Here is a 25,908-nt window from a genome sequence, read left to right as displayed (position 1 = left end):
TTGTGGTGACCACCAACAATAAAATTATTATGTTGGTATTACATAGCTGATGTGCAGGATAGCTGACCCATGATCCCCAAAGGGGTTGTGACCCTCAGGTTGAGAATCACTGAGACAGTGTCTCGTGTACACAGGTTGGCCTCAAATTCAAATTGAGGAAGACTTTGAAATTTGGAGCTTTTTACCTCCACTCCTGAGTGCTAGGATTACAGGAACATGCTGCACTGGGAGTATAATTCAAGGCTTCCTACAAGCACGAACACTCTAACAAGGAAGCCACACCCAGCCCCTGTACACCATTCTTCACATAAAATTCTTACAAATTTGTGACTTTCCCATGGCCATTCTTCAGAGTTCATTTGATCTGGTCTTCCATAGCCGTGAAGACACTCTGTTAACAATAAAACAATATGTTTTTATATAGATGGTAAGGATTATGTTAGAATCTCTGCAGTACTATTAGGATTATATGAAGAAACCATATTATATTTTTTATAAAAATTAGAAAAAGAAAACAGAACTTTTATGGTTTGGGGCAAATTAAGAACATGTACCATAGCAACACAACTCTATCCTATGTACGTGATGATGCAGAGAACACATTGGTGCGTATCCACAGTAATCCATCTAAAACACCAAACGAAAAGTTGACAGTCACACTACTGATAGAAATAAAGGACATAGAGATCATCCAAATCATGGGTGAAAAATACATCCTTTCAAATGTAGATTGGTGCCAGCAAATTAGAGACAAAAATGTATGGACAGTTTTAGAAAATAAATTTGACAATATAGATGAAATTTAAAACTACTTAATTTTACACAAACACTTAAAAGCTTATGTATGTGTGTCCAACATGAAAGCCGAACAGCAGAAGTGAGACCATCTGGGGCAAGGAGGAACAAGGACAGAGGAGAGGTAAGGCGAGATGGGATGTTGTAGATGTGGTCAAAGCACATGCTATGCTCAATGAGAGTGCATTTATGAAACCAGTCACTGTGTAAGACAAATGCATCCCAACAAAAGTTACGAGAGAAATCAAATGATCAAAATAAACCTAAGAAGACACTGACAACATGACTGTCTTTAATAAGAAAATTGATTTCATGGGGAAAAAAATCTTTTCACACAAACTCAAGCCTAGATGATTTAAATAGTAAATTATATTAAATATTTCATAACACAATAATACCAGCTGCATACAGTCCTCCAGAGTATAATGCTTCCCAACTTATTTTTACGGCGCCAGAATTACTTCAAATAAAAATTAGAAAAAAGAAAACAGAAGACCAACATGAACGCAGATGCAAAGGACTTAGGAAGAGTTTAGCGAGTCAAATCAAATGAAATATAAAAAGGGTAATTCAATTTTGCTGTAATAATGAAAAAGCAATCAACACAATCCATCATATCACTACAATATCTGACTATGGAGAACACTAAGTAGGTAAAGTGCTTACTACACAAGTTGGAACTGGAGCCCAGGTTCCCAGCATGCATGTAAAAGGACAGGCATGCGTAGCAGCCTACCTGTAATTCCAGCCCTGGAAGTGGAGACAGAGGTCTCCCCAGGAGCAAGCCAGCTAGATGTGTCAATATATAAGGCAGAAAGGAATTGAAAAGATACTAATATTAACTTCCAGACTCCACATACATTTTCACATACATGTTTATGCATATCCATACCAGTCCCCACATAAGTAAATGCGCATATGCATATGCACAGAAATCATACACACACACTCACACACACACTCACACACACACACACATACACACACAGAAAAGAAATGAAAAGCTGAAAAATCTGAGGCTAAAACCAACAAGCAACTATTCACCTATAAGCCCTTCTGATTATCTCACTGCCCAAATAGATATATGTGATCATTTAAATGAGAATGGCCCCCATAGACTCTTAGGATCGAATGCTTGGCTCCCATTTGTGGACCTGTTTGGAAAGTATTTAGTAGGTGTGGCCTTGTTGGAAGAGGTGCGTAAGTCAGTGGGCTTTGAAGTTTTAAAAGCCCTGTCTAGCACTGTAAACTTTCAGCTACTTCACAAGTAGTATGCTATGATGGCCACAGACACAAACTGTGGAACTAACCAAGCCCCCAGTTAAATGCTTTCTTTTATAAATTGTCTTGGTCATTGTGTTTTGTCATGGCAATAGAAAATAAAGATAACTTAATCAACTGACATAGGGAAACTGTAAACACAGCTAAAATTATACTTAACGGTAAAGATCTGAAATGCCTTATCCCTAGTGGAGAACCAGGCAAAAATTGTCCTTCTCAATACTTCTATTCAATATTGCATATGCAGACTCTCCTGCCAGTTAAATGTTGCAAGAAAAAGGAAGAAGAGGAATATATTCATAAAAAATAAAACATATGTCAATGCAAATATAAAATAATTGTCTATTTGAAAAATATTAAAGGATTTTATCTAAAAGCCATTAAAACTAAATAAGTTTTAGAATGAATATAATTAATATATAAGTATATAGTTGACAGAAAATTCAGTTGTTCAACTGTATATAAAAACTAAAAATCTAGAAAGGATTTTATAAAATGCACAGCAATATATAGAACATGATATAATTCAAAATGGGAATAAAATTAACAAAGTAAGTATAAGACATGTACATCAAAAATGGTAAGACACTGCTGATATAATTATACAAAGATCATCTTGACCCATAGAGAGATATACCATCTTCATTAACTAGAAACTAGCATTGTCAAGATTTAATTCTCTTCACAATGATTGAAGTCTAAGTTCCAGCAGGTGTGTGTGTGTGTGTGTGTGTGTGTGTGTGTGTGTGTGTGTGTGTGTAACAGAGAGAGAGAGACAGAGAGACAGAGAGGCAGAGACAGAAAGACAGAGACAGACAGAGACCAAGAAGACAGATATAGAGGGAGACAGAGAAAGAGAACTGATTCTACACTTTATATAAACGTCAAGGATTTGGATTAGAGTAGAAGAATCAAGGTAGAGGATTTCAACTGATTCCATAATCTATCACAAAGTCATCATAACAAAGGCAATGATTACTATTGTCATTGCCAAGGGCAGAGGGTGTTTTTATCAGCTAACAGTATTAGAATTGAATGGTCATATACTTATTAACATGAACACCAACATTACCTCACAATACATATAAAAATTTACTTAAGGTAGATAATAAATGTATATGTAAGAAATAAATTGATCAGTTAAAAATATAGAGCAAAAACTTGGAGCTTTTAATGAACAAAGAATTTCTAAGTGGGGCATAAACTTTGTAACTTTTCAAATTTGATAAATTTGGTTTTATCCTCAAATTTAAAAACTATTTTTTATTTGGGACATACTATTAAGAAAGCTAAGAGATAGGATGGAGGGATGGCTCTGTGCTCAAGAGCACATATTGCTAGTAGAGGAATTGGGTTCAGTTTCCAGTAACCTAATGGCAGTCCATAGCTATCTGTAACTCCAGTCCAAGTAACCCTGTACTCCTTGTGATTCAGCTCACATGTGATGCACAGAAACTCACACAATTGCACACACCCATACACATGAAACTAAATTCTAAAGGAAAGTTAAAAGACAAACCACTGACATCAATAAAAATATACGCAAAGCATTTATCTATTGTGCATTCAGACTCAATACACATCTGGTATTCAATATCAAGAAGAGCCACAGTCCATTCAAAATGGCCATGACATGAAAACCTTACTAATGAAAATACTCAGAGTAGAGATGAGCGCGGGAAATGTCCTCACACTTACTTATTAGGTAAGTGCAAATGAACACCACAGTGAGTTAGTTCCACTTGCTTGATTTTAAAAGCAATTAAAAAAGATGACAGACTGGATGCTGGCAAGTGTTTAGAATGTCATGAAATCTCACTGTGGGTAGAAATGCAAAAGATTAGAGCCACTTTAGAAAACAAATGAAGCATTCTTTATAAAGCAAGCACATTACACTCACAGCACAGTAACTGCACTCCCAGATCTCTATCAAGCAGAAGTAACAGTAAGTGTCCACACAGACTGTCACTGAACATTTCCAACAGCTCTTTAAACAACAGGCTCAAGTTGTGGTCAATGTGATGTTAATGTACTTAAACCGAAGTGATGCTTAAACATATTTGTGTAGTTGGCTCATTCCTACATATATGTCATTGCCTTCAGAAGACATTCTCTGTAGTTTCTGTTCTGTCACTTTGGACTACACAACAAAACTCACATGTCAGTCCAGACAACCTAAGCATGGTGATGAATCCTTATTATATGCTGCTGACTTTTGAGATACCTTGTTATGTAACACTATTGTGACATCTTTCTGTCCCTTCTCATTCTTTCCTTTTCCATTCCTAAGGGTTGAAGGAAAAGAAATCTTCCACTTCCATTATTATAATTGTTACCTCTTGGGAAAAGGCTACTCCATCTGCCTCTAGGACCGGCTCCTCTAAGCTCTTGGCTCTTACAAGGTCTTTTCTCAATGAGAATCCACTTTAACAGAGAGAAGGAAAACACATGAAATCACTTCGATAATAACATTAATAATGTGTTCACCTTTACATAATTAGTGTTCACTGATTGTTTTTTATTAAATGATAGGAAATTTGGAGTTATAGTTTTATTGTGTTCCTTAGGAAAACTTGCCCACTGAAATGATAGTAGGTTCTTATTTTCCTATTGTACTTCATCATTCAGAAAAGAATAGTTCCAAGATTCCAATCAATGGCCTCTTAATAAATAGTTGCCCAAGTCTTAATAATGCCTTTAGAAATTTAAGCACTTATGTTGCTTTGATTTAGATTTGGTATTTTATAAAATATTTATTTTCCTTCTTTCTTGTAATTTTATTTTAATTTTTAGTAGAAAGACGTATAGATGAATTGGCAATGCTTTATTAAAATAGACTTTAAAACATTTTTGTTGCTTGATTGTGGAGTATGTTAAGGCAATCTGCCAGTATACTCTATTATTGTAATGGGTTGAATGAGCTAGAAAGGGACTGATTGCTGCAGTGTCAGATGTGGGAAAATAACATACATGAACAAACTAATTGGGAGGTGAAGAAGACAAAGTGCTTTCTGGAATATTTTGGGATTAGTGGAGACAAACTTCTCAACCAAAAATCTGTTGTGGTCTCCCTTTCCTCTATGACCCCATCTCAAATGGATCATTTCCACCAATTTCCCTTACCCCAACTCATCCTAATATCCCAGCTTCCAACACCAACAGGCAATCTATGAGAACACACCAGCTGACCAGTCAAGGGAAACAGGTCCACAGAAAGTTTCCTTCCAGGCAATAAACAGCCATAACACTCTCCTAAAATCCAGAAAGGAAACAGAAACCAAGGAACAAGACACCTACCAACAAAAGCAAACCAAGATATCAATGCCTAGACCTATAATCATTGCCAGGCCCAGATGCCTAGATGTCCAGACACCTGTATAAAAACTCAATAACAATGAAAGCAATATATCTCCACAAGAGCCCAGCAACACTCCAACAGGGCCATGAACATTCCAACATATGTGAAGCTCAAGAAAAGACCTTGGGTATGTATGAAGATGTTAGAGGTTATTAATGAGGAAACAGATAGACCATGCAAAGAAATCCTCAAAAACACAAACAAAAGAAAAGGAGGGTATGAATAAAACTGTTTAAGACCTAAAAATGGAAATAGAGTCAATAAAGAAAACCTAATCTTAGGGAATTCTGGGAATAAAAATATTTATGAATTCAAACAGGAACTACAGAAGCAAGCATCACCAAAATAATACAAGAGATGGAAGAAAGAATCTCAGGCATTGAAAGTATGATACAAGAAATGATACGTTTGTTAAAGAAAATGTTTAATCTTAAAAACACCTCTGATACAAAACATCAAGAAAATATGGTACATGATGAAAAGACAAAATAAGAATATAGGGCTATATGAAGGAGAAGAAACCCAGCCAAGAATATATTTTCAACAAAATTACAAAAGAAAAAATTCCTAACTAAGAAGGAGATACCTGTAAAGGTACAAGAAGCATAGAGCACCAAATAGATTGGAGAGAAAAGAAAGTCCCCTCAACACATAATAATCAAAACACTAAATATACAAAACAAATAAAGAATATTAAAAGCTTCAAGGGTAAAAGACCAAGTAACATAAAGAATTGTAAATATCAAATAGTAAAATGAGGAGGAAGTAACAGAATTATATTTGATTTCTTGATGGAGATTCTAGAAGCCAGAAGAACCTGGACAGGTTTGCTACAGACTGTAAGAGACCATAGATGCCAGATGAGACTACTAAACACAGCAAAAATTTCAGTCACCATCAATGGAGAAAAAAGGTATTCCATGATAAAGCTAAATTTAATCAATGTTTATCTACAAATCTAGCACTATAAAACATGCTAAAAGAAAAACTCCAACCTTAGGAAGTTAACTACAATCATAAAAACACAGGGAATAAATAATTTCAGATGAGAAAAGTGAAAAGGGAAATACTTACACACACATGTACACATACATAAGCACACATATATACCTACTTACATACACACCACCAACAAAATAACAGGAATCAACAATTGTTGGTCTTTGGTTTCTCTCAATATCAATGGTATCAATTCTTCAATAAAAAGACATGGACTAATAGAATAGGTATGAAAACAGGGTCTATCCTTCTGTGGTATCCATGAAACACATCTCAATATCAAGGATAGCCATTAACGCAGGTTGGAAAAACTATTCCAGGCAAATGGACCTAAGAAATAAGCTGATGTAGCCACTTCAGCATTTAACATAATAGACCTTAAACTAAAATTAATCAAAAGAGATAGGGAAGATCACTATATACTCATCAAGGAAAAAAAGATAACATTTCAGTTTTTAACACTTATGTACCAAACACAAGATACCAGAGTTTGTAAAATAAATATTCCTATGGCTGAAATCACATATCGACTCTCATACATGGATAGTGGGAGACTTCAATAAACCAATCTAGCCAATAGACAGGTTATCCAGACAAAAACTTAAATGATATTACAGAACATTTCACCCAAGCACAAAAGAATATATCATCTTCTCTGTTCCTCATGGAACTTTCTACAAAATTGATCACACATCACATACAAAGCAAGTATCAACAGATAAAAAAAATTGAAATAACACCCTGCATCCCAGCGGACCAACATGGATTAAAACTAGATAATAGCAACAGTAATAACAGAAAGTTTACAAACTCATGGAAATCGAACAAATCTTCACTGAATAAAAATGGGTCAAGACAGAAATAAAATAAAAAAAACACTTTCTAGAACTAAAAAGATTCATAACATGCTTAAAGTCATGGAACACAATAAAAGAGGTTCTAAAATATGCATTTATAACACTAAGTATCTACATAAAAAATCTAGAGGGATCTCATGGTAGCAACTTAGCATATTTGAAGCCTCAAGAGGTGAAAAACATACTGGAAAGGATTATAGGGCAAGAAATAATTAAGCTTGGGGCTAAAATCAATAAAATAGAAAGAAAGAGAACAATGTAAAGAATCAATGAAATAGAGTTCTTTGGGAAAATCAGTAAAATTGAAAAAACTTTATTGAAATTAACTTTAAAGTAGAGAGAGAATATACAAATTAACAAAATCAGAAATGAAAAGGAGGCATAGCAACAGACACCAAAGAAATCCAGATAACATTAAGCAGATACTTTAAAAATCTTTATTTCATTAAATTAAAAAAATCTAAAAGAAATGAAGAATTTGCTAAATAGGTCCCATTTATCAAATTTAAATCAAGATCATATAAGTAATTTAAAATAGACATACAACTCCTAGTGAAACAGAAATGGTCATTAGCAGTCACCTAAGCAAAAAATCAATCAATCAGTCAAACAAACAGAGAAAATTCAACCAACCAACAAAACAAACAAATGAACTAACAAAATAAAAATCCCAGGACCAGTTTAGAGCAGAATTCTACCAGACCATCAAAGAAGAGTTAATGCCAATACTTTCAAATTATTCCACAAAATAGAAACAGATGAAACAATGTTGAATTTGTTTTATGAGGTTACAGTTACCTTGATATTGAAACCACATAAAAGTCTAACAAAGGAAATGAATTACAGACCAATTTCTCTTATAAACATAGAAACAAAAAGGCCCAATAAATTACTTGCAAATCAAATCCAAGAACACATCAAAAATATCATCCAACATGACCAAGAATCTTTCATCCTAGATGAAGAAATGATCCAAAATATGAAATTCAATAAATATAATTTATCATATAAACAAACTTAAAAAAATCCCATGGTCATCTCATTAGATACAGAATTAGGCATACAATGGACATATAGCAACATAATAAAGGTAATTTACAGCAAGCTCATAGTCAATATCAACTTAAATTTAGAGAAACTGAAAACCATTCTTCTAAAATCAGGCATAAGATAGGATGCCCATTCTCTCCATAGCTATTCAATATAGTACTTGAAGTCTTAGGTAGAGTAGTAAGACAACTGAAGGTCAAAGGAATAAAAATTGAAAAGGGAAAAAATCAAAGTATCTTTATTTGTAGAAGATATAATAGTATACACAAGTGATCCTAAAAATTCTACTGGGTGACTCCTATATCTGAACCCTTTCAGCAAAGAAGCTGAATACAAAATTAACTCATGAAAATCAGTTGCCCTCCCATATGCAAATGACACACTGAGAAGGAACTCAGGCAAACAACATCTTTCACAATAGCCTCAAAAAATATAAAATATCACGGGCCAACTCTAACCAAGGAAGTGAAAGATTTCTACAATAAAACCTTCAGGTCTTTGAAGAGAGAAATTGAAGGAGATACCAGAAGATGAAAAGATCTCCTATGCTTATTGATTGGTAGGGTTAACATAGCAAAAATGACCATCCTATCAAAAGCAATCTACACAATCTACACATTCCCAACATAATTTCAACACAATTCTTTATAGCTCTTTAAAGGACAATTCTCAGCTTCACATGAATAAACAGAAAAATCCCAGGAGAGCTTAGCCAATTCTGAACAATAAAAGAACTGCTGGAGGTCTCAACATTTCTGATTTCAAGTTGTACTACAAAGCAATAGCAGTAAAAACAGCATGGTACTGGCATAAAAACAGACATGTTGATCAATGGAATCGAATTGAAGGCCCAGATATAAATCAACACATTTATCAACACCCAATTTTTGATAAAGAAGCCAGAAATATACACTGAAAAAAAGGCAGTGTCTTAAAAAGATGATGCTAGTCAAACTAGATATCTGCATGTAGAAGCTTAGAAATAGGTTCATACTTATCATCTGGCACAAAATTACAAAAAGATCAGAGTTCAACATAAAAACAGATACACTGAACCTAATAGCAGAGAAAGTGGAAATAACCTTGAACTCATTGGTACATGAGACAATTTTCTGGAAAAAGACCATTATTGCAGGCACTAAGATCAAAAATTAGTAAATAGGACCTTATGAAACTTAAAACCTTCTTAATCAGTCAAGGTGGTAGCCTATACAATAGAAAAGATTTTCACCAACTCTACATGTGAGAGATGAACAGTATTCAAAACATATAAAGAACTCCAGAAACTAGACATCAACAAACCAAACACTCCAATTAAAAAATGGGGTACAGATCTAAACAGAGGATTCTCAACAGAGGAAACTCAAATTGTTGAGAAACACTTAAAGAAATGTTCAGCATCCTTTGCCATAAGGGAAATGCAAATCAAAATGACTTTAGGATTCCATCTTAAACCTGTCAGAATGACTAGGATCAATAACACAAATGACAGCTCACGCTGATGAGGATGTGGAACAAGGGGACCAATCCTCCATTGCTGGTGGGAGTGTAAACTTGTACAATCACTATGAAAATCCATATGCTGGTTCTTCAGAAAGATGGGAATCAATCTACCTCAAAATCTAGCTAAACCACTACTGAACATATACCCAAAGGACATTCCATTCTACCACAAGGGTACATTGTTAACCAAGCTCATTGCAGCTTTGCTCATGATAGCTAGAAACTGGAAATATCCTAGAAGTCCTTCAACTGAAGAATCAATGGAAACATGTACATTTATACAATGGAGTATTAACCAGCTGTTTATAAAAAATAAATGGAGGGTTGGGGATTTAGCTCAGTGGTAGAGCGCTTGCCTAGCGAGCGCAAGGCCCTGGGTTCGGTCTCCAGCTCCCAAAAAATAAAAAATAAAATAAATAAAAAATAAATAAATAAATAAATGACATCATAAAATTTCCAGGTAAATGGATAGAACTAGAAAAAGTATACTGAGTGAGGTAACCCAGACTCAGAAAGATAAGTATGGTATGCATTTGCTTATATGTCGATATTAAATAAATAAATAAATTCATAGACCATGGGAGGTTATATAGAGAGAAAGGGACTTGGGCAGTATGCTTATATATCCCCAGTAAGGCAAAATAGAATAGAGTTATGGGTAGATTGGAGGCAGGAAGGAGACCTAGGATGGAAAGAGAGAGTGTAGGGAGAAAAGACTGGAATTGGGAGCATTTGGAGAGGGGCATAGATACCTAGTGCAGTAGAAACTTCCTAGAATCTAAGAAGGTGATCCTAATGACTCCTAGTAATGGGGCAGTGGGGATGGGCATCAATTTCCAACTGGTTATCTCTTACGGGCAGGTAAGGCTTTAAATGGTGGGGCTGCGTTGCATTCAGTTGAATTGTTGCCCAGGGGGGTCCCATGGGAAGCCCCAAACAACCCAAGTTGATGCTAATACAAAGGTTTGCTCTCCATAGACAGTGAGCTTCCATTGATAATGACAACATCCACACAACTAATTGAACATGGAAAAGAATTTGTGCCTACATGGAGCCTTCACTTCTAAATTTTAGTCTCTGGTGTGGGAAGGTACTCTGTAGGCTACTGAAAAAGGAACATGGACACCAATAGAACCACAAAATCTTTGACAATCTGTCCTGCTTTCAAAATATGCAACAGCAATGGTGACACAGAAATTGTAGGAGTAGCTAACCAATGTAGCTAACCAATTTGACTTAAGGCTTACTCCATGAGATGGAGCCTATACCTGACACTGCTTGAGTAACCAAGAACTAGATATTAGATAGCCCAGAGACCTGGGGTAAAACCAAATACTACTGCTATAAAAAATAAAACAAGCAAACAAACAAAGCAGTAACTCTAATGATATTCTGCTCTACTAATAGATGAGAACCCTATTTAGCTATCCTCCTGCAGCAGATGGGAACAAATTCAGAGACCCATATGTAGACATTATGCAGAGGAGAGAGAGAGAGAGAGAGAGAGAGAGAGAGAGAGAGAGGGAGAGAGAGAGAGAGAGAGAGAGAGAGAGAGAGAGAGGAGAGAGAGAGGAGGAGGAGGAGGAGGAGGAGGAGAGAGAGAGAGAGAGAGAGAGAGAGAGAGAGAGAGAGAGGAGAAGAGAGAGAGATCTTAGAATACACAGCTCTAAATGGGATGTTTCCCAAAAATCCCTCCCCTCAGGGGTTCAGGGAACCTCGAGGAAGGAGTATAAGAGCCAGGGGAATGGAGAACACCAGGAAGACCAGGCTTTGTAAATCACCTGGGCACAACTCAATTCCTAGTTAGGTTATTGCTGCTGTGAACAGATACCATGACCAAGGCAACTCTTATAAGGACAACATTTAATAGGAACTGGCTTCCAGGTTCAGGTGTTCAGGCCAATGTTATCAAAGCAGGAATATGGCAACATCTAGGCAGGCATGGTACGGGAGGAGCTGAGGGTTCTAGATCTTCATCTAAAGGCTGCTAGCAGAACACTGACTGCCAGGCAGCTAGGATGAGGGTCTTAAAGCCCATACCCATAATGACACACCTACTCCAATAGGACCATACCCTCTAATAGTACCGTTTCCTGGACTGAACATATACAAACCATCACAATTCATATAAACTCACAGATGCTAAAGCAGCAAGCACAGGGCCAAGATGGGTCTGCACCAGGTCCTCTGCACCTACATTATGGCTTTCCATTTACTGTTTTTATGGGACTCCTGAGTTTGTGAACAAATGTGTCTCTAATTCTTGTGTCTTATCTTGGGCTCTTTTCTTTCTGTTGAATTGTTTTGTCCAACTTCAACATGATGGTTTTTGTATCATCTTATATTTTATTTTGTTATGTTTTGCTGTTAGCTCTTAGAGGCTGTTCTTTTCTAATGAAAGACAGAAAGAGAATGGATCCAAATGGGAGAAGAGGTGAGGAAAAACTGAGAGGAGTAAAGGGAAAGGAAACTGTAAGCAAGGTATATTTCATGAGAAAAGAATCTATTTTTAATAAAAGCAGGAAAATAAAAAGAGAAAAAATTAAGAATAGGGCTGGGAATATGGCTCTTCGGGTAAAGGAGGTTGCTGTGTGTAGGCTTAATGACTTGAAATTGAACCTAGAATCCACATAGAAGCTGGATGTGGTACACACTTGTTATCCAGAACTCCTATAGTAATATAAGAGGCAGATAGAGTTGAATCCCTTGGAAACTAGAGTATGTGCACACACCAGCAAACAACAGGAGAGACTCTGCCTCAAAACAAAGTGGTAAGTGAGAACTGTCGAAAGTTGTCCTCTGTCCTCCACATGTATGCTGTGACACATACATGCCATCACAAATAAGTACATACATAAATACTTACATATATGCATGCATACACACACGCATTTATATATATATATATATATATATATATATATATATATATACAGAAAAGAAATACTAATCTTATTAAAGAAGTTAATTTTTTTAGAATAGTAATTGTGGCTTGAATACAATGGCCCCCATAGGACCATAGGGAGTGTCACTACTAGGAGGTGTGGCTTTGTGGTGTAGGTATGGACCTTGTTGGAGGGAGTGCGTCATTGTCAAGGCAGGCTTTGTGTTCTCATATGCTCAGGGTTGATCAGTATGATACATAGTCTTCTGCTGCCTGAAGATCAAGAAGGAGAACTCTCAGTTCCTTCTCCAGCGTCATGTCTGCCTGCGTGCCACCATGTTTCCTGTCATGATGACAATGGACTAAACCTCTGAAACAGTAAACAGGTGCCAAGTAAATGTTTTCTTTTATAAAAGTTGCTGTGATCATAGTGTCTCTCCACAGTATGAGAAGTCCTAAGACAGTAGTAATTGATCTAGTTCAAGCTTGCAAAGGTAGTTCAGAATTCCCAAGAACTCAGCTGTTGTTCTCTGTTATTAATATCTGGTGTGACTATGGTATATTTGTTACAAGTAGTGAACCAACACTGGAACACCAGTGCTGATTGCCACAATTTACTCAAGCTTTATAATTTTTGACCTAAGGTTATCTTTAGATTATATCTTGCCATTGAGTTTTCTGAGTTCTACTTATTTGCCATGTCTTCGTGGGCTCCTTTTGGCTGTGACACTTTCCTTATGCTTTGCATGCTGTGTGCTCTATGCTTTTACAGGTTCTCAAAGACCCACAGAGAAGGGAGTTTTTATGTGCCTTTACAGTGTACTGTACAGTCTAGGTCTGATGGCCTGGTCTTATAAGCTCAGCAGATGTGTGTGTGTAATGCTAAGATATAAGACTAATGATGTCATATGGCATTACTTGTAGCATATAAATGGGGTTATTGCTCTATAGTTAGATTTATATTTTTCATTTTTGAGGACTGAGGAAGGTAGACTTTGGGAATGGGAGTAGGTTTGCATCTTTCACACTTATAGACCTATACCAAGAAGTGAGCTCGTTTTGGTGGGACAACCCTCTACCTCCTTCAAGTACCCAAAATGACTTCAAAAGTCATATGCAATGCCTTTTCTTTCCTTATCTTTTTGGTACTCACCACAAACCATGAGTTATGAATAGAATAAAAACTGGAAGTGAATTACATTGGCAAGAAAATAATTGGCATTCTCTGAGGAACGTTGACTTTTCTCGCTGAGAATTTTTGGTTGCCAAAGCATACAACATCAGAGCTACAGCAGATTGAATGAAGGGTGGGCTAGAAGCAAGACATTAGGCAGTTTCTGCAACTTTCACGCTCATCTGTGTTGTTCTATAACCTGGAATGTGTCTTTAGAACTAAAGGTAGACTAGTATGACCCCTTTCTACCATAGGAGATCTTGAAGTGGCAAATCACTTGAGCAAACCAATATAAGTACTTTACTGAATGGTCATTTCTAATAGGAATTTCTTGCAACTATATTGAAAATTGTTTTAAAACAACATTTATTATTTCTCTTTATTTTATCCTCTTCTTCCTCCTCTGTGTTCAAGCACATGGACAGTTGGTTCTGTGCGCCACAGTGTACGTGTATGAGTGATAGGTCTGGCATCGACTAGAAATGACCTGAAGGAGTTGTTAGATTTTTGTCTTTTGATAGCTGAGTCTTAGAAGGAAAGCTTCACCGAGTTGATTAATGCCGACCCCTATCCCCAACCAATGTTAATCCAGAAGCTCATAATGTAGATTCATTGGGAAATAAGGATTTTTCAGATGTAGCTTGCTAAGAAGAGCTCATACTTAACTATGTTCAAAGACTGGTAGGTATCCTTAGAAGAGAAACCAGAGACACAAAGACACAAGGAAAGGAAAGATAACCATATGAAGGTGAAGGCAGAAACTGGAGGAAAGAGGCTGAGAGACAGAAAATCAAGGCGTTTAGAGTTTGCGAAAGGCTGAAAGAAGCAAGAATAAATCTTTCCCTAAAGCTGTTAGAAAGGGTTTGGTGTTGCTAAAACCTATTTGAACTCCATACTGGGGGAGAAAAAAGTTCTATTGCATTTATTCCCAGTTTGTGGACTGTGTCGTGGTTCTTTGAAATGAACACAAAGGTCATCAATGCTCAATTGCCTTCACCAAAAATCTGATGATAGAAGATTTTTTTTGTGAGAAGGAGAGAACAAGAGAGGGCAACAACAGAGAAGACAAATAGCCTTATATTACCTAGGTGTTTGGTGAAGAATAGAATCATTAAGGTGGAGACAGGGATAGGTAGATTATAGGTAGATGACAGATAGATAGATAGATAGATAGATAGATAGATAGATAGATAGATAGATAGATAGATAGATATGATATATAGATAATGACTTTATAATGAATTGGCTCATTCAATTATGAAGAATGACAATTTTCAAGGTAGTTGGCAAATGCGAACACCAGTAGGCCCCAAAGATGAGTCTCTGATCTTCACTGATAACCATGCTGTTGATTCTAGCAGCACTCTTGCAGGGTGGATGGTGGGCACAGGTTGGTGTTGTGGGTCAGCTGTAATGGGGATCAGATGAAGTGGGGACTGGAATTCCATCCTCAGAGTTAGGGGCATATTCCTCGTCCCATTTGAATCAGTTTCTATAATCTTTCATGAAGGCAGTTTAAGCTATTTTTAGAAGGTGAGATTTGCTTTAAGGCTTCTGAGGGTTATACTAATATATACTGATGTATCCCTCTTTCCTGAAAATCTCTAGGTAGTATTGGAAATTTTGGATCAGCTTGTAGCATGCTTGTAAGGAACACGTAGCATAACCCCATAAGACAGTTTAGTAGGCCTATGATTAACATAGTTCTCACAGCCTTCTCAAGTATCATGACACTATCCAGTCAGAATTCAAAGATCCAAAATGACCAGAAATACAATTTTCAAGATAGTTGGCAAGTGGGAACACCAACAAACCCAAAAGATGAGTCTTTGATCTTCACTGATAACCATGCTCTTGATTCTAGCAGCTCTCTTGCAGGGTGGACGGTGGACACAGGTCAGTGCTGTGGGTGAGCTGAAAGGAGGATCAGAACAGTGAAGTTCTAGGCTGAAGGCCAGCAAGCTTGAGATCCAAGAACAGCTGATGTCACAAAGTCTGAAATGAGAGAAGATGTCCAGCTCAAGGGCAGTCAGGAAGGATCAGCTGTATTTTAACACTGTGGGTGGACAGTCTACATTTTTATTATAATTGGACATTCAACTCAAAGGATGAGGCATTCCCCTCACCCCCTTACAGAGAACAATCTGTTTTACTCAGTATACCAATTCAATATTAATTTATTCAGAATAGTATCATAGGTACACTCAGAATAATATAATCAAGTGTCTAGGTTGCCTGTGGTCCTCTTAAACTAATACTCCAAAATAACCATCTCATCTCTTCTGCCTGGAAGGACTCCATGGAGAGAACAGGGCCCCAGAACTAATATCCAAGGGTAAAGGAATGTAGGTGGATCAGTTACCTAAGGGGCCTTTGTGTAAATATGACCAGAAAGCCACATGTCATCATGGTGGATGGTGTCTTATAGATCTTGTTTGTATGGTGTGGCCATAAAAGAACAAATAGAGGATATGAAAAATGAGGACACTTCATTCCTACAAAACTATGACCTACATGAACCTCTGAAATATGGGTACCACCCCAATTGAAGTCAGTTTTCCACAAAGCATATTTGATAGCTCAAATATATGTCAGTTCATAGGTTATGAGAGATGGTACATTTATCACTAATGTTAGCTGCCTGGAATGTACGCCTATATATAGCAATTCTGGCAAAATGATAAGGAACAGGACAATGCCCTATGTGCCTGGGGCCAATTAAACCCCTATCACAAAGAGGCTGCTTCAGTGAACAGAAGCAAATGAATGAATAGGTGGCCATTCAATTCTTCAGAAATGGAAGTTTCTTTGGACAACCCACAGCTCTGATGCATAGGGCTCTGTTGCACCGGGCTGCTCCCAGGCTTGTGCAGCTACAGAAAGGTTTTCCTGTTCTGTGAAGGCTTTTGCAGTCATTGCCAAAGCTATACAAGAACTCAGTCCTGACTACAGAGAAGGGAGCATTGGAGAATGTATCCAAGGATACTCCCCAAAGCAGTGAGCACACAAAACCCACAGTATTGTGACAAGACTACTTAATCATAATTACCTAAGAAACAAAGTTAATCTGGATATAAAATTTAGGAAACAAAACAAAAACCAAAACACGAAATCAGGACTGTGTCATAGTATTACTGTAGTACTCCGGAACACAAAGATGCTGAGGACAGGAGACTAAAATACAGGATTCAGTAGGGCCAGATGGACCACGGTCATAGAGAACACCACTGGCTTGAAATCCATAGGATATGGTGTCTTTAGGGGAGCCTGGATCCAGGAGAGAAGCTTTTTAGTAAACATCTGCTCATCTTTTCTGGGTCATTTTCCTCCCAATGGTATAAGGGACATGTAAAAATAGAAACTTTGCTGTCCAGAAGGCTGGAATTTGGATCCCAACTGGGTCACCTACTGGGACCTTGAACAAATTACTTAATGTCTTGGTTCTTAAAAGTCTAAGTTTTCTTACCCATATTTTCCCTTCCGGCTCAGTTCAGATGTTATATTTCTGACTATGACTTTACATACTTTCAAGAATTAGATGTTTTGAGGGACATTTCCCCCAAATGACACAGACAACAAGCAATTATTATCCTGGACACCATTTGGACAGCAAACCACTGAATGAGCATCGAAGAAACAACTTCTTAACAAATTAATAAACAGACAGAGGCAAGAAGGATATGGACTACTGAGAGAAGGCACAGGGATAGGGAAGCTTAAGAAACATTCATCGCCTCCCTTCAAGTAGGAGTCTTAAATGAAAAGGTTCAATTGCCCGTGGCTTCTGAGGCTATAAATTGTGGCCCCTTGTGATATCAAACTTTCTTGAAAGGTCATTGAAAACAGGATCCTCTGTCACACGGTGGCTGGGATTACCTGGGGGAAATCATACCTCTGCAGTGCATATGAAGGGAACTAGAGGGATGGGAAGTAGATGAATGAATGGCAGTTTCTTAACCAATCAGCTAGAGGAACAGGTCTGGCTCGGGGTGGGTGTGGGGCACATTCCTTTGGGCTTCAGTGATCAGCTGATGAGGCCACCCTAGATTATATCACAGCCTTCGTGTGTTGGGACACTCTTCTGATGCTTTGTGAATCATGCCTCCATTCCTGCCATCACTCATGTCCTGACATATGAGTGGGTGAGAACTCATTTATTCTCTGACTTAGGGATCAGTGTAGGAAAAGAGTTAAGAAGAGTATCTGACCTGACTCATTCATGTTATAGATGGGGACCTAGAGACTTGAAGAGCAGGGAGGTGATTTTTCATTAAGAAACTCGGAAGGCTGCCTAGTAAAAGGAAGTAAATCCTTGTCTGTGGTTGCCAGGCTAATTGTGCCCAATGTTCACCTCCCAGGAGGCTATGGGGAGATGACCCAGTGTCTAACTGGTATGTAACTGTCAAAGGGAAGGAAGGTCAGATGTGTCTCTTGGTGTATTAATTTATTATTACCTCTTTGAGGAAAGATATACTGAGGTTCTTCACAAAAATCTCTCTCATCCCCTCAACTCAGATAAAGGAGAAACTGATGAAGACTGGGCCATTTCAAAGTGCTTTCTCATGGACCATGGATTTGGGTCTTCACCGAGAGGTAGTGTTGGACATGGAGGTGTCTTCTTTGTAGACAGATAGTCCTGCAGGAGTGGCCCACAGTGCTATGTAATATTTAAATGAATCATCTGCTCATATTTCCCAACCATCTAAGAAATTCACTGAATCAACAAGGAGTAATCTAAAGGTCTCTTATTTTCCAGCTCTCGCACCTTCATACAGCTCCCTGGTCCTTATTTTATTATTTTATTTTATTTCTGTTTTAGTTTTTTCCTTTCATTAACTTATCCACTTTACATCCCAATCTCAGCCCTGCTTCCCTCCTCTCCTTCAAGTCTCGCCCTCACAAGCCCCTTCTCCCATTACTTCCTCCCCCTTCTCAATCCCCCATGGGTACCAACTTGCCCTGGCATATCAAGTTGAAGGAGGACTAAGCGCATCCTCTCTCACTGAGGTCTGATGAGGCAGTCCAGCTAGGGAGAAGGGATTCAAAGGCAGATAGCAGATTAAAGGACAGCCCCTGCTCCAACTCTTCAGGGACCCACATGAATATCTAGCTGCACATCTGCTACAAAATTTGGGTGGGGGGGCTAAGTCCAGCCTTTGCCCGCTCTTTGGTTGGCGGTTCAGTCTCTGGGAACTCCCAAGGGCCCAGGTTAGTTGACTCTGTAGGTTTGCTTGTTGTGTGCTTCACCCCTTTGGCTCCCTTAATCCTATCCCCCACTCTTCCACAAGATTCCCTGAGCTCTGCTCAATGCTTCACTGTATTTCTCTGCATCTGTTTCCAACTGCCTTTCAGAAGACAGTTATGCTAGGCTCCTGTCTGCAAGCATAGCAGAGTGCCATTAATAGTGTCAGATGTTGGTTCTCTCCTATGGAATCTCAAGACGAGCCAGTCATTGGTTGGCCATTCTCTCAATCTCTCTGGTTGATGTCCTCCTCCCTCTACTGGAAGTCCTGACTTACTAAAGGAGGTGGCCACTTCAGTTTCCATATCCCCTGCTGCTAGGCATCTCAGCTAGAGCCAACTCTAGACTCCAGCCATCTCAGGTCTCCAGCCTGTCCCAGAGATGACCCCTCCACTAATTTCCATTCTCTCTCCCAACCTTCTTCCTTGATTCTCTGTACACAATCTCTATCCCTGTTCCCTTCCTCACCCCTCCCCTCTCCAATACATAGTCAAAGAAAATATTTTAGTTTTTTTCTTATAAGAGAGTAGATAACATCTCCTTATAAGAGTCACCCTATAGACTATACATGGACTGACCCTGGACTCCAACTGCATAGGTAGCAATGAATAGCCTAGTAAGAGCACCAGTGGAAGGGGAAGCCTTTGGTCCTGCCAAGACTGAACCCCCAGTGAACATGATTGTTGGGGGAAGGCGGTAATGGGGTGAGGATGGAGAGGGGAACAACTATATAGAAGGGGAGGGAGAGGAGTTGGGGGATGTTGGCCCGGAAACCGGGAAAGGGAATAACAATCGAAATGTAAATAAGAAATACCCAAGTTAATAAAGATGGGAAAAAAAAGAGTCACTCTATAAAAGACATGTCTCAAGGACTTATTGTTTGGCCATTGGCCATCACACACAATTTTGAATAACACTATCATATTTCTTCAGTAACAGAGGTGCAGTACTCGTAAAATGAAAATGTTCTAGAACTTGAAACTTTGCTGGCATGATGGCATATGTGGAAAATTTTAGAGAAAATAAAGGTGCACTAAAACATTCCATGAAAGTATTACTGCTTGGTTATATGTAAAAACGATATATGAAATATGAATGAATTTCCTTGGTTCTCCTCCCCAAGATATCTCAGACATACAATAGTCTAGCATCTGGAAAGGCTGACTTCTAAAACTTGTGAACTGAAGCATCTTGGTTAGAAATTGGTAAAAGGAAACTTAAAATGAGTCAATTTCAGTAAAATACAGTGGTCTTTTGTTTTTGTTTCAGTAACATTTGCAAAATCTTTCATTAAAAATATCTGAAATTAAATGATGCTAGTAATAACAGTATGGTATTGGAATTTACTCCCACGACTAATACTGCTCATATTTATAGAGCACTTTAAATGAGTAGTCTTTTTTCTCTATTATTCCCATTTTACAGATGAGAAAATTGAGAATCAAAAAGTTTAGGAGAAATGGTTTTCAGGTACTTGAGCAATTTGCATATGTCCTCCATAGCATATTTCCAGTTGAAACACATGCACTCCTGGGTCTCTTTTGTACTTACTATTAGAACTAATGGCTGAACCAGTTCTTTTTTTCCCCCTCAGAGAAGTACACACCATGAATATGTGCCTCTGGGAATGCAAATTGCCCACTCAATGAATTAGGCAACCACAAACAAATGGAGATTCACACAGATGTAATTAAGAATAGAAAATACAAACCTATGTGCAGAACCATGATTTACAGTCAAATTCACCTCCCTTGAAAGTTCATATTAGATTGCTCTCATTTGATTACCAAGCTGCTGTTTCAATGCAAAGCATATGCTTGCAGATCCTCAGGTTTGCCCGCCTTAAGAATTAGCTAATAACTTTGAAACAGACCTTTAAGGGAGGAGCGCTTCATGCCTTGGCAGAGCAACCATGTGCAAGTGAAAATATATGCATCTCAACTGGTTATTTCTGTAGGGAAGACAAATGTGCAAAAATATGTTTACCAGGAGAAAGATTCTGGTTTTGAGTATTTGCCAAATGTTACACAAATAATTAGTGATGTCGCGAAGTGCTTGGCAGCTCCTCTTGGGCTTCTGTCGTTGGGAGGAAATCTGTTCATACTCCAGTGTATGGAGAACTATGACACTTTACAGTATTCACGGGGCACAGTTGCCAGTTTCTCTTATACAACAGCCTGCTACTCCTTTATTCTTCTTCTCAGAGAACCTGAAAAATGATGGCCCAATCCCTCAGAGAGGCGCCTGTTCTACTTTTCCATGCCATAAACTCAATATTAGGAAGCAAGCCATCATTTTGCATGCACCCTCATGGTCACTGTCACCTTGCCTCTAGTGTCTTTGCATCTTGGGGTGGAGTGACAGTTGTAATATGAAACATGAAAGGAAAGTTAAAGCGATTGGAAACCCTCTCATAGCCCAACTTCTAGAAAAGCAGAGAAAAATCTAGAAAGTTATTCTTCAGCTCCATGTTCTAGACTGAATGGCATTTACTGATTCAAAGGGGAGCCTGCCTCACCATCAATGGCATTTGGAATGAGAGTTAATGTTGTTATCCCTTTGGCCCCATAGCTGTAGCAGCTAAGACCTTAGGAAAGTAACGTTCATTTACAAAGAGTGCAGGTTCTAGGAGGGCAGTGTTCCAGGCCTTTTCCAGCAGAGGGGAGGTTGCTTCCAAAGGCTGGGAGAAGTGTCCTGATGGTTACCAGGAGGGATGCCTTGAATGGGAGCCAAATTGCAGACTTCAGTTTGAAAGTTATTCTAGTCAGAGATAGTGTGTTGAAGGAAGAAGGCAAAAGGCCAGTGCTGAACTAGAGTGATGAGTCAAAGACAGCCGCTGTTGTGGTGGAGTGAAAATCCAAACAGAAGAGAAGACGAGGTCAGGAGCGGGAGGCATGGATAAGACATTTTCAAAAGACCTGTTCGCTTTTATGGCTGAGAGGTAGCATGGCGGCAAAGCAAGGCTTCAGAAAGAGGCAGAGCATCAGGCTCCGTGGAGAATCTGACTTGGCAGAGGAGGTCAACGTCACTGCACAAAACCAAGCAGACTGACCGAAGGTCCTAGGAGGAGTGAATTCGGTACCACTCTCTAGTCAGAGCTCTAAGTCATGAGTCTAGATTAACAGCCATTTCACAGATTCTCACCAACACTGCATAACTCTCAGAAGTCACAAAACAATATAGCATAACACCACGAGGGGGAAAGGGACGGGAGATAAGCCAAGGAAACAGGGTAGCATGTGAGATGTGACATCTCCCCGTAGAAAACAAATATATTGATTACATCCAGGGAGATGAAGAAGTGGGTACTGGTGCAAGAGGAAAAAAAAACTCACATCAGAACCAAAAAAAAAATCGTCATGCAAATAAGGGCCCATTATTTCCCCTCTGCATGAAATGACTGACTTTGAGTTTTAACATGGGAGAAGCCAGATGGCGGCAGACGGGCTTATTATAGAAAGTCCACTTGTACTGAAGTTTTTCTCAGCACTCTCTGCCTTGCTGAGTGAGGTTTTGTTTTGTTTCATTCCTAAGCGTAGGGCAGGCAAGTACGGAAATTTGTATACAATCTGAGACCTTTTCATGGAAATGTTCTATTCAATACCTCCGATAACGTGATACACGATGCCACCACAGGGAAACCAGTGTCGCTGCAGACGTTAATCATAATTATGAAAATTTTTAATTTAAATGTAGGTCTGAACACACAAAATACAGTGCACGGCCATCTGTTGGTTTTCCATCTGGGCTCATTTGCAAAATACATTCTGTTTCGCTCCCCCCTCCCCCCTCTATTTATAATCTTCCCTGGAAAACAAATATGCCTAATCTATGGCGTGCCAGAGCTGAAGTTAGCTATTTACAAGGGTCTTTTAATAGACACGGTTACATGGCTGAAGGCAGTAACAGAAACTTCCAACTTCTTCTCCCTCTTTCTCTTTCTTGCTCTTCCTGGTAGGACACCAAGAAGACATAAAGAAGAACGTACCTTTTTCTGCAATGAATATGGTGTTTAAAAGAGTAACACCTGCAACTCATGAGCTGCCATATTCTTTATGATGAGAGGAAAGGAGGCCATGGCTCTCAGCTGAAGGGTAGACTACCCAATGAAGTACAACCGTGTGTGGCATGTTATCCAGACATCAAAACAGAAGTGTGGGTACAATTCACCCCATGGATACATGGTGAAAAACACTCACAACAAAAGAAGCCTCACATGAAAGCTCACGTATTGTGAGGTTCAACTCACTTGACACCTCCAAAGTGGGCGAATTGGTAGCGGTTATGGATTGTCTAGGGATGCAACGTGAGACCATGAGAAATGAGCAGCAATTGCTGTTAGATTTCTTTTGGGGGTGATAAAAAACACTCTAAAATTAGACTATGAGGATTACTGTAGAACGCATACAAAATATTGAAATGTATTCTTTAGACTGTTAAACTTCACGATGCCAATTATATCCCAAGAAAGGTGTTAGGAAGACAACTGGGAGGAGCTATGGAAACCACTGGCTCATTTTTTCCTATTTTCGAGATGATGTTTGGGTCCTGGGGGAATGATGGCTACTATTCAGTTGGTTAGTGTTAAGGTTTCCAGGACTCTTTCCAAGGCTTCCTCCTAAGACACAATGCTGTGTGGCACTCATTCATCCACCTCAGCTATGGTCTTCTAGGAACAGGTGTGAACTGAAGCAGAGACATGAACAAGGACATCCGTTATGAAAGACTATGGTGGACCCAAGACAAGGAAGGGTTTTAAAGCCTGCCGTTGCCAGAAGGCTTGAGTGGCAAAGATGGCGGCAGCAGAGCTTTGCCTCTGACTGTAGCTTGAGAAGAAGGGAAGGAGAGAGATGAGTTCAATACCTCACAGGAAGGCTGAGCTCTCCTTAAGTAGGCATTTCCAGAGAAGCCATGCCTGGCCTAAATCCTGAGGAGTAACAGGATACGTAACAGAGACAAATGGGAGGAATCTCTTCTGATGGGACACAAACTCCACCAGCAAGTTTAGTATCGAAGATGAAGGGGCCAGCTGCTGCTCATGCAGAGTAAAACCTTGAGCCGATGTAACTTCTGTGGAGACACAACAAAGGGCATGAAAGGTCAGGAGGGAACAGTGATGCTGCACCTCCTGTGTAAGAGTAGACAGAGGGAAGAGTGAAGGCAGATTCTAAAATAAAGGTGGGAAACACAGGAAAGTCAGATTTAACCAGAACAAGGAAGGAGGTCTAATTGAAGGCAGCCAGAGGTTCTGGGATGAATTTTGTCCACTGAGGCTTCCTCTTCTGTGGGAGATTTTTAGTTTAGGTACGCAGTGAGTGGATGGTTCAAGAACTCACATCTGATAAAATCAGATTTGGCAAGATGAGCAAGAAAGTCGACAAGAATTAAACTGATGAGAGGAAGGAGAGTGAATAGCATTGAAATATGGAGGGAAGCAGCTGGGATCCTGAATGAGACCGTCATGACAAAGTATGTAGGAGAAAGAGAATATAGTCCTCGGATAATTTTATGTTACACTGGGCATGACATCATGGCCTGCAATTTCCCCCTGCATTTGGGGGGAAGTGTGAACTTGGGTCTTGGCAGATAGATAGGTCTCAGTTTCTTTCACGCTAACCAGATTCTGTAGGGTATAGCCTTGGAAAGTTTCAGCGGAGAACAAGAACAAAGAGGAGTTCTGGAGTTGACGGCTGCCAGAGTCCATCGCTATATGCCTCCCCTACGATACTGTTATTGTGGGGTCAGGGAACTAAGTTTGTTGGATTATTTACCAGGCAAATTCTTAGCAGTTCACAGAAAGGCAGGAGATGTGTGTTTACTTATCTTCAATGACTTGTTAAGTCTCAGAGATAGGAAGAACAACTCTTTCTAAACCACGTGATCAACAGTAGGGATAACGAGAAAGACAGGTCCAGTTGTTCCGTAGCTATGCAAAATAAGGTAGAGGTAGGTGGTGGGTATTTACAGAGGTACATATACACTGAAGTCCTGAGGAGCACCAGTTTTTCTGTAGGCAGACTGGAAGTGTAGTGTGTGGAAGGACTGTGCAGCCCTGTACACAGAGGCACAAGCAACAAACCTGAGGCAGGAGCTCCTATACACATTCAGAGGAAATACCAGCATTTGGCAGTCACTGAAGGTCTGCTGTGGTGTTGGGTGACACGGAAACCTTTTCTGGAGATATCTGCATGGAGAGATCATGGGATGCCACTCATTTCACACCTCATGCAACCTGTCTGTGCTCTAGTATTCTCTCAGGGACGCTGAGGTAAAGCCTTGTGTTTGGAAACTTAGGATGCACAGACGAGAAAGGGAAGATAAGCCAACTGAATGAAAGGAAAGTGTGCAGAGCATAGGAGAGAGAAACTTGTGGGAAGCTTGCCGTGTGGAAGAAACTATCCCCCATTGCTTCACATGAACTCTCATGAGCCCAGGACAGAGGAGGTTGAACGTTAGTGGTATCTAAGTTAGCCAAAGCAATTATTTTGCCTCCTGTCCAGCAATTTTGGTTCATAGTCTCCAGTACAGCTTTTTCTCATGATAGTCTGTCTGTCTGTTTCCCAATCTCTCTCTCTCTCTCTCTCTCTCTCTCTCTCTCTCTCTCTCTCTCTCTCTCTCTCTCTCTCTGCTAAACTTTTATGCTAAACATCTTTCAATCTCCCTTCAACCCCTAAACAGACCTCTTTGCCCATCTGTAATCCAGCTCTCTCCTGTACCCTGCCTGGGACACACACACATATACTGCTTCTCAGTGTTACTCTTGTC

The 25,908-nt window shown here is 39.1% G+C and overlaps 1 long non-coding RNA gene across 1 annotated transcript in view; it reads right to left on the bottom strand.

Annotated features, from left to right (window-relative positions):
* The window catches only part of LOC103695057 (uncharacterized), a 34,223-nt gene that overhangs the window by 216 nt on the left and 8,099 nt on the right, over window positions 1-25,908 (bottom strand). Inside the window, exons 3-4 of the long non-coding RNA XR_015653131.1 lie at window positions 15,716-15,896; window positions 1-391 (exon numbers count right to left, since the gene is read on the bottom strand). The exon at window positions 1-391 is cut by the window's left edge and continues 216 nt beyond it. This is a non-coding gene — a long non-coding RNA (uncharacterized LOC103695057). The remainder of the gene's footprint in view (window positions 392-15,715; window positions 15,897-25,908) is intronic.

Source organism: Rattus norvegicus, chromosome 1 (assembly GCF_021556685.1).
Source record: "Rattus norvegicus strain SHRSP/BbbUtx chromosome 1, alternate assembly SHRSP_T2T, whole genome shotgun sequence".
Lineage (NCBI taxonomy): Eukaryota > Metazoa > Chordata > Mammalia > Rodentia > Muridae > Rattus > Rattus norvegicus.
The sequence above is the reverse complement of the archived record's forward strand: the minus strand, read 5'-3'. Positions and strand labels throughout refer to the sequence as shown.